We start from the raw sequence: 10417 nt of genomic DNA, 5'->3' as shown, positions 1-10417 counted from the left end.
AAATTGCCATTAATGACTTCCAAAAATTACACACATGTCACTCCATTATCTATACTTTAATATTATCAAATAGCCATCAAATATCATCTCTAAATTTTCACTTTTGACCCTCAAATTTTCCAAAATTTCATTTTAACCACTAAATTGCACTATCTCACTTTATCGTGCAATTCTCACCAAATTCCACAAATCCAACTTAAATTCTCACTATTTAAAAATATCCTTATAATTTTTCCAACCCCAATATACTTCCCTTGAGATTTTTATAAACTTATGATTCGATCCGGATATTGTATTTCAATACCAAACTTTACTGCTTTATAAAATTCCACTAAAATATATGTTTTAATCCAAACTATTCATTTACAGGCTAAACTATATAACTTTTAAAATTACAACTTCGGTTTCTATACTTTTCAAATTCTATACTTTAGCCATTAAATTTTAAAACTTACATTTTAGTCACTAGTCAAAATTTGGGGTATTACAATTCCTCCCCCTTAAATAAAATTCGTCCTCGAATTTTCCATATGTATTTACATACCTGAATTAAATAGATGAGGAAACATTTTCTTTATGTCTTCTTCTCGTTCCCAAGTTGCTTTCTCAACTTTATGGTTCTGCTAAAGAACTTTTACTAATGGAATCGTTTTATTTCTTAGTTCTTTCACTTCATGTGCTAAAATCTTTACTAGATCCTCTTCGTATGATAAATCTGGCTGAACCTCAATTTCCTCTCGTGTAACTACATGTGAAGGATCTGATCGATATCTTCGAAGCATCGATACATGAAATACATTATGAATCTTGTCCATCTCTGGAGGTAACGCCAACTGATAAGCTACTGGTCTAACTCTCTTTACAATCTCGTATGCCCCGATAAATCTTGGACTCAATTTCCCTTTTCGTCCAAATCTTAAAATCTTTTTCCAAGGTGACACCTTAAGAAATACCTTACCACCTACTTGATATTCAATCTCTTTTCTTTTTAAATCAGCATAAGATTTCTGTCTATCTGCTTCTATTTTGAGATTATCTTGGATTACTTTCACTTTGTCTTCCACCTCCTTAATTAGATCTGGACCAACTACATCTCGATCCTTTAATTCGTACCAATTCAGTGGCGTTCGACATTTTCTTCCATACAATGCTTCAAAAGGAGCCATTTTGATACTTGATTGATAACTGCTATTATAAGCAAACTCTGCTAAAGGCAAATACTTTTCCCATGATCCTTTGAAATCAATAACACACGCCCTTAACATATCTTCAAGTATCTGAATAGTTCTTTCAAATTGACCATATGTCTGAGGATGATAAGATGTGCTGAAATTTAGTCTGGTTCCCAATGCCTCATGCAAAGACTTCCAAAATCTCAAAGTGAATCTCAGATCTCTATCGAAAACTATCGAAATGGGTACTCCATGAAGTCGTACTATTTCTCTAATATATAACTCAGCATACTTGTTCATAGAACAATCTTCTCGAACTGGGATAAAGTGTGTTGTCTTTGTCAATCTATCCACTATCACCCAGATCGAATCTTTCTTACTGGGTGTCAAAGGTAAACCTGTCACAAAATCCATAGTAACTCGTTCCCATTTCCATCGAGGAATTGAGATAGGTTGCAACAACCCCGAAGGTACTTGGTGTTCTACTTTTACCTGCTGACAGGTTAGACATTTAGAAACAAACTCAGTGATAGCTCTTTTCATACCTGCCCACCAATACCGACTCTTTAAATCTTGATACATTTTGTTTCCTCCTGGATGCATAGTCAAAGGACTATAATGAGCTTTAGAAAGAAGATATTTCTTCAGTTCTTCATCATCAGGTATGCAAATTCGATTCTGATAATACAAACATCCATCAGGCTTAATTTCAAAATCTGTCATTTCTCCTTTCTTTGCTTGCTCCATTCTGCCTAAACACTTCTTATCTTTAATCTGAAGATCCTTGATACGATCCAATAGGGTAGGTCTCAATCTCAATTCTGCAATTAATGCACTATCATCTTCCATTGATAGTTGTCCATCTAACGCTCTCATAGCAGCAAAGGTTTTTCGGCTAAGTGCGTCAGCTACCACATTAGCCTTCCCAGGATGATAATCAATAATCACATCATAGTCTTTGAGAAGCTCAACCCATCTCCTTTGTCTTAGATTTAACTCTTTCTGAGTGAGTAAATATTTTAAACTCTTATGATCTGTATAAATATAGCATCGCTCACCATATAAATAGTGGCGCCATATCTTCAGAGCAAACACTACAACTGCTAGCTCCAAATCATGTGTCGGATAATTTCGTTCGTGCGTCTTTAACTGCCTTGAAGCATAGGCTACCACTTTACCTTCTTTCATTAAAGCACATCCCAAACTATTATGGGACGCATAACTGTATATTACATAATCTTTTCCTAACTCTGGCTGTACTAATACCGGTGCCTTAGTCAGAATCTCTTTAAGCTTCTCAAAACTTTCTTGACACTTTTCATTCCAAACGAATGGTACATTCTTTCGAAGTAGTTTGGTAAGTGGAGATGCAATTATTGAAAAATTCTTCACAAATCTCCTATAATATCCAGCTAACCCCAAGAAACTTTGGACTTCTGAAACATTTTACGGAGGTTTCCACTCCACTATAGCTTGCACCTTCTTGGGATCTACTCTGATTCCTTCTGCTGAAATCACGTGACCAGAAAGACAACCTCTGACAGCCAAAATTCACATTTTAACAATTTAACATATAACTTTTTATCTCGCAACGTCTGTAGTACGATACGGAGATGTGTGGCGTGCTCTTCCATAGTCTTAGAATACACCAAAATATCATCAATCAGCACAACCACAAATTGATCAAAATACGACTGAAAGACTCGATTCATCAAATCCATAAATGCTGCTGGAGCATTGGTTAGTCCAAACGGCATCACAACAAACTCATAATTACCATATCGAGTTCTGAAAGCCGTCTTTGGAATATCTTCCTCTTTTATCTTTAGCTGATGATACCCTGATCGAAGATCAATTTTTGAAAATACTGAAGCACCCTTGAGCTGATCAAACAGATCATCGATCCTCGGAAGAGGGTATTTATTCTTCACCATCACCTTATTCAATTTACGATAATCTATACATAATCACATCGAGCCATCTTTCTTTTTAACAAAAAGTACTGGTGCACCCCAAGGAGACACACTCAGTCTAATAAAACCTCGATCTAATAGCTCCTGTAATTGTACCTTTAATTCTCTGAGTTCCGTTGGAGCCATCTTGTATGGAGCCATTGAAATAGGTGTAGTGCCCGGAAAAATATCAATTTTAAACTCCACTTCTCGATCAGGAGGTAATCCAGGTAATTCATCAGGAAATACATCTGGAAATTCTTGTACCGTTAGAATATCCTCCTATCGAATTTCAGATGTACGGGTATCAATTACATTTGCTAAGAAAGCTGTATAACCTTTTTCCATCATTTTCGTTGCCGTCACTGCTGATATTACATTAGGCAAAGATCTCGCTTTTTCTCCAATTACTATTATCTCATTACCCTCTACATTCTTTATAAATAATCGCTTCATACGACAATCTACCCAACCATAATGCCTAGATAACCAATCCATGCCCAATATAATTTCAAACTCATCAAACGATAACTCCAAAAGATTCGCCAGGAATACAACCCCTTGAATCTTTATCGGACAATTTCTACTAATCCGCGTGACTCTAGCACTATGACCCAATGGATTTATAGTTATCATATCACTATTGATGGGTTCTAACGGAATATTCTTATTTTTAACTAATTCCGAACAAACATAGGAATGCGTAGAACCCGGATCAATCAAAACAAATACAGACTCATCATAAAGATAGAAAGTACATGCTATGATCTCTAGATCGTCACGATCCTCATTAGTCTTGATGTTGTAAATTCTCGTTGGAGCACGAACATCAGACTGAGAGGCTGTCTCTGAATATCCCCTCCCTCTACCTCTGCCTCGACCACCTCTCTGAGGCATTGCCACTGATCGCTCTGTTTGAATAGATCTCTCTCCTGCCATTGGACAGTCTCTGATATAATGATCTGGGTCTCCACAACGAAAACAAACTCCTGATCCCGCTCTATATTCATCAGAATGATACTTTCCACACCGTGGACATAATGGGTGTTGTCCCTGAGACTGAGCTGATCTGCCAGCTCCTGTAGTCATTGTCTGTACCTGATGCCCTTTTTCCTTAGCCTCGGATCCTCTACGACTAGGTGCACCAACTTCGGATTTACTCTGGTGCTGATAACCTGAACCTCGACCTCTTTTAGATTGAGATGAAAATGATGCTCCTGATCTTTTAGATTGTCGTCTCCGCTCTATAAGAAAATTCTCATTTTGCGCCATTTCCAAATCTTTTGCTTTGTTTACCACTTCCTGAGAAGTGGTTAAGTTCGCAGCCAACAAAAGTTCTCTGAGTCTGGGACGGAGACCTCGAATAAATTTCTGACATATATCTCTCTCGGTGGGAACCATCTCTGAGGCATATCGAGCAAGTTTATTAAACTCACATTCATACTCGTAAACAGATTTACCACCCTGGATCAGATTAAAGAAATCATGATTCATCTGAGTAATAAATTGCTCTCCGATATATTTCTTCTGAAATGCTTCTAAGAAAAACTGCCATGTGATCTGATCTGAAGAAACACGTGTCGTCACGTTCGTCCACCATATACGAGCCTGACCTCGTAACAATGAAACTACTCCCCCAATCTCTCATCCTCCGAACAATGAAGACTGTCCAATATTATTTTTACATCATTCAGGCACATGTCTGCCACTACTGGGCCTTCATTTGCTTCACCTTTAAATTCTGCAGCTCCTAAACTTTTTAATTCTTTCGGAACCGATATTCTTGGAACTGGATAAGGGGGTGGAGGCGGAGGAAGGGAAGGTGCTGTTGTTGGCTGATATCGAGCTATGATAGCCTCTAGAGCTTGTAAGAACGTTCCATGATCTGGAGCGGTTACTTTCTGAGGTACCTGTTCTCCCTGACGTTGGGGTATGCACTCTACCTAGTTACTACTCCCACTACCGGTTCCCTCATGAACCTCTTGTTCGGTGGCCCGTATTATGCCTTCCGAACCCGACATCTAAACAAAAGCACAAATTTACATTAGTAAGGAGCAACATCATAAATAAAATCATCAAACCATACCATATCAGTAATTTCGACATCCTAGTGGCATGTACATATTTCTGACATATTATAAGCTCGGTTTAGGCTGAGAATCGACTAAATCTGTAGCTCTGATACCAATAAATGTAACACCCTTAACCCGTATATGTCTCAATATACTAGTCAAAGATGTCACATCAACTTGAAAACATTTATTGAACTAAAATTTCCGTAAAAATTTGTTTCTTTTGAAAACACTCTTGTTCTAACTTTAAAAAATATTTTAAAGTATATTTCAACTTATAATTTATTTCTTATTACAGGAAAATAAATTCATTATTTATTCAGTAATTTTACTAAACCATGTCTTTTCGTAAAATCTTTTAAAAACATAATGATGTAATAAATTCTTGTCATGCATAGATACCGATAAAACTAAACTAAGTAAACTAAACTAAATAGTTCTAGTTTATTATTACAAATTATTTAAAATAACTACGATAATTAGAAACTATTGACATAATTATACATGCCACTATAAGTCAAAAGAAACATCATAGATGTCTTACTGATACTGATGATATGTATGTCTTTCCAGAAAGATGCTTCGATAGCTCCTTATTGATCGTACTTATCCTTATTAGAACCTACGCATGAAAATCATCACACGCTAAGTATAACTTAGTGAGGCAGTAATAATCTAGGGTGAGTAAAATCTGAAAATATCATAAACATAAATAAAATAATTCAACTTAAAACATTAAACTGGCAAACCAACTTATCCAAGTCGATTTCTTCACTGAGACCTGAAATTTCTTTTTAAATCATGAACTCATGAAAATTCAGATAAATCATATCTAATAAAATAAGCACATCGTGCTTTCTGTTAACTGAAAATCATTCACAACTTGCATATTCATTTTCATAGCCCAATGCATATTTATAAGAACATAAGATACATGAGTAATGTGCGCACTATGTACAACACGGTGCAAATCGTAACTGATATTGAGATATGATGCACTTCAGTGCCATCATAACCTGAATAAGTACCAACGATGCTGGACATTGATACACGAATGTACCAAAGCTGATAGGATAACATTGATACACGAATGTACCAAAGCTGATATGATAACATTGATACACGAATGTACCAAAGCTGATACTACTCAACTAATGGCATGCCAAGTGTACCAGTAATTCTCATTATACATGCAATGGGCTCATATACCATAATTAAATCTATAATAAAAAATATCAAGTTTGTGCAGTTCATACCCTAAATCATTCATAAACTGATATAGAATATTATAAAAATATTCTTTATAAACTTTATAAATCATATTGTAAATTTGAATGAGGTTGACTCATCGCAAGTTGTCCTCGATCAAAAATAAATAAATAAATAAATTGCATTCACCATTGCCTCACTACAGAACTTGTATATAATAATCCTAGTCACGAGCTTTGTCATTTCCTTTTGAATTGTTCGGATTGCTAGATTTAACGTAGTCTGACAATACCAAATTATAAAACAAAATTGTTCGAACTACATATTAGTATCGTACTAATATAAGCTCGTTTTAACATTTGAAAATCTATATAGTAAAATCGATAACAACCAAACTCATAACTCCATTATAACTTCAAACTTATCGAAACACTTATTCAATTCCATAAATAATTATTTTCAGCAATATTTTTGAACTTTTACAAATTATAAAATCTAACCACATATTTTAAATTCTTTCTAGAATTCAACTCAACTTTTCCTTTAATTTCATAATAGCTCTTCAATATTATGATTATTTCCCATCAAATATAAAATTTCCAGCAACTAAAATAAAAGTTCAAATCAATAATTCAACACTCAAAAGCTTACAATTTCATCCTAAACTTTCTTAGGCTTTTCAATTTCAACCTTACAACTTGATAAACTTGAAATTCAATCCCAACTTAATACTTAAACTCCAAAATCAGCACATTTTCCCTAAATTTTCAGAATTATTCTAACTCACCCAAATGGTACTTTTACCTTTAAAAATTAACACCCAAGTTCCACCATTATCAAGGCTTTCCGAATTCCAACCTAAAAATTCCAAAATTTTGCAATTTAACTCAAATCAACTTTCTAAATTAAATTTCAGCATCTCAAGTACCAAAAATCAGTATTAAATCTTTCAAAATTACATTCTTGCAATAAAGTTTCAAAATTTTCAAAACTTGGAAACTAGCTCTTTTTCTTATCTATGCTTCCAAATTGATCCAAATGAACTCCCAAATCACATAGAATACTTCTAATATAATTTCTAGACCATATGAAATTTTTAAATATTTTTTATTCCACCTTCTTGCTTAATTATGACTCCACAACACCCCTAACATCTTAATTCAACTTTATTTCATTTAATTCTAATTTTCCATTCATCCACCATAATCACCAATTTAATAATTTAAGCCATGAAACAATGAAATGATTATACCAACTTGTAGAGAATTTAATGGGGATTATTTTCTTATTTCACCCTTTAGTCCAAAAACTCACTAAATTTGATCAAAAATGGAAGAAAACAAATTGGCTCACCTTGGCTATGGTTTCGGCAGCTTGCTGGGGGAGATAAGAGGAGTTTCACGAAAATTCTCACAAAATATCTCATACTCTGGCCTTTAAAAACAATTTAAAACTAATTTTTTATTCATTTGGGATCAAAAGACTAAATTGCCATTAATGACTTCCAAAAATTTCACACATGTCACTCCATTATCTATACTTTAATATTATCAAATAGCCATCAAATATCATCTCTAAATTTTCACTTTTGACCCTCAAATTTTCCAAAATTTCATTTTAACCACTAAATTACACTATCTCACTTTATCTTGCAATTCTCACCAAATTCCACAAATCCAACTTAAATTCTCACTATTTAAAAATATCCTTATAATTTTTCCAACCCCAATATACCTCCCTTGAGATTTTAATAAACTTATGATTCGACCGGATATTGTATTTCAATACCAAACTTTTCTGCTTTATAAAATTCCACTAAAATATATGTTTTAATTCAAATTATTCATTTACAGGCTAAACTATATAACTTTTAAAATTACAACTTCGGTTTCTATACTTTTCAAATTCTATACTTTAGCCATTAACTTTCAAAACTTACATTTTAGTCACTGGTCAAAATTTGGGGTATTACATAACATATGTGATGTTCTTGGGTCATCAAGAGATGTGGCTCGAAATCCATCTAAAATGGCTTTCGATAGTGAATTTGAGGACCCGACATATAGGTTTCTGAACAGTATTATGACACTATTGGTGTAACACCCCCAACCCGTAACCGACCCAGATACGAATTTGAGGTGTCACATTGACTTTTCAAACTTTGACTCTTGACGAAATTCAAGGAAATTTAAAACTTTCATTAAAATAAAAGTAGTTTATTTACATAAGTTGACCAAATTAAACAAAATCGATCAGAGCATTCATAACTGACACTTTTATTACATGCCAACACACTATACATAACAAAATACATACTTTATCAGTTACTTCTGATTTGATCTTCTAGTAGTGACGCTGTCCTTGCCACTCCTATTTATGTTCTTCTTGTTCCTTGGTACCTACGTGTAAATCACTTACACGCTAAGTCATAGACTTAGTGAGGCATTTGATCATAATATTTCAACTTGCATGCATATATTACACTATAACATATGATTATGCCATGCACATATGAAGCTTATATTCTTATACCAGTTTCACTTTAATTTATCTTTGGATTGCCCATGTACATTATTTAGCGAGTACACTGAGGTTGTGCACAATACTGTCACCACAACTCAAATAAAATCCCAATAGGGGCACTGAATATTTGTCCCGAAAGACCACTATGTCCCGAAGGACCACTATGTCCCGAAAGACCACTAATAATCCCTCAACTCTTGGCATGCCAATTATACCTACAACTCTCATATTAAATAACACGGGCTTAATTATAAATACATTTCTCATTTCATATCTCTTTCATCACTGTCCATGTAAACACATAAGTCACTTCATATGATCATTCCCATTATTTCATATACCTGAAAGGATTATCTTATAATGACATTCATTCCTATAATATCATGTTAACGCATGAATGAAGTATGCATGAAATCACTATAATGTTAATACATATATATGTATTCATGTGCTTGAATATGGAATCATAATTTCAACTATAAGAGATAGACTCATCACAAGTCTTATATCAATATAATTCTATCTAGGATATGCACTCACCTTAGCCTTGCTTGCTTGACTCAATCCTAATCCCTCTTCCCCTTTGAATAGTCGAGGCAAACCTCTCTGGCTGTACCGATTCACCAGCTATCATAGGACAATCCTGAACAAAATATCTGGTGTCCCCACATTTAAAGAAGGCTCCAAAAATCATTCTACATATCCCCGAATGATTCATTCCACAATGTGGACATTGTCTGACTTGGCTCGGGTTAGATCTCCCAACTCTGGATCCTGCTGACTGAGTTTGCCATCCCCTCATTGGATTTGATCCCATAGCAGAGGATGCCACTGACTCTGATCTAGGCTGAGGTCGAAGACCAGCATCTCGACCCCTTTTTTCTGGTGTCAAACTAGACGATGCACCTGTTCTTTTTTATGTCTGAGCTTTAAAATCTCCAAATATTCCATTTTGAGCCCTTTCCAGAGCTTTAGCACGGTTCACAACCTTTTGGAACGAGGATAGATTTAACACAATTAACATTTCCTTCAATCTTGGACGTAAACCTTCCACGAACCACTCACAAGCATCCTTCTCTGTAGGAATAAGCTCGGCAGCAAAACGACTCAACTTGTTGAATTCACATTCGTACAAGTACACTATACGATTCCATTACTTCAAATTCATGAACTCTTGCTTCATCTGTCGGATAAACTGATCTCTGATATATTTATGCTTGAACTCTTCTAAGAACAAAGACCAAGTTATTTGATCACCAGGCATTCTCAATGTAACGTTGGTCCACCAAATCCTTGCTTGCCCTCTAAGCAAAGAAATTACTCCATCGAGTTTCTCAGCCTCGGAACAATGAAGTCCCTCAAGCATGATTTTCACGTCATTAAGCCAAAGGTCCGCAGTAACAGGACCATTTTCGGCTTCACCTCTAAACTCTGGTGCTCTCAATCCCTTCAACTCCTTTGCAACATTTATTCTCGGAGTTGAAGTTAC

The 10417-nt window shown here is 34.9% G+C and overlaps 1 pseudogene; it reads right to left on the bottom strand.

Moving 5' to 3' along the window:
* Nucleotides 1-1268: 1268 nt before the first annotated feature.
* LOC120191861 lies at nucleotides 1269-10294 on the bottom strand (annotated as a pseudogene).
* Between the last annotated feature and the right edge of the window lie 123 nt (nucleotides 10295-10417).

Source organism: Hibiscus syriacus, unplaced genomic scaffold (genome assembly GCF_006381635.1).
Source record: "Hibiscus syriacus cultivar Baekdansim isolate YM2019G1 unplaced genomic scaffold, ASM638163v2 tig00116971_pilon, whole genome shotgun sequence".
NCBI classification, from domain to species: domain Eukaryota; kingdom Viridiplantae; phylum Streptophyta; class Magnoliopsida; order Malvales; family Malvaceae; genus Hibiscus; species Hibiscus syriacus.
This window is presented reverse-complemented; position numbering and strand designations above follow the sequence as displayed.